Genomic DNA, 534 nt, shown 5'->3' on the forward strand with positions numbered 1-534 from the left:
CCGGGGTATGTGTACCGATTTTGCGTGTAAAATGCAATAGTGATTGCAGATATACTCGCGTCCATACGCCATCTTTTCTGTTTACCTTTCATCGGCCTTACCCTTACTGGCGGTTATACAAGGTTTCCCGTGAACTGCTTCGACGAAGTGTTGTCTACTGTGATCACAGTTGACGCCGGAGCATCAGACGAACCTCTAAATTACCTCTCCAGTTACACGCCTTGCATTCATCCTCTTTTTGGGGCCAGTACTTGACTATCTAGAATCGCATGCGGCTGGCCCGACAGCGCCAGGTCAGTCGAGGTCAGACCCATGTCCCGCCTGGTGGCGGCGCGTCATACGAACCGTCAGCCAAGAGCGGCAGCCGCGCGCGCTGCGCGCCGCCGGCGGCAGCTGCCAGTCCGCGGTCTCCAGGCGAATGCGGCGCCCCTCGGGCACCTGCAGCCGCCAGATGCAGCGGCGCCGGCGCGGCACGCCGTGAGGGTAGCCTGGGCTGCTGAGCTCGCCGGCCGAGTCGTACCGCCAGCCACCGCA

Source organism: Pollicipes pollicipes, unplaced genomic scaffold (assembly GCF_011947565.3).
Source record: "Pollicipes pollicipes isolate AB1234 unplaced genomic scaffold, Ppol_2.1 Scaffold_7261;HRSCAF=8764_pilon_pilon_pilon, whole genome shotgun sequence".
Classification (NCBI taxonomy): domain Eukaryota; kingdom Metazoa; phylum Arthropoda; class Thecostraca; order Pollicipedomorpha; family Pollicipedidae; genus Pollicipes; species Pollicipes pollicipes.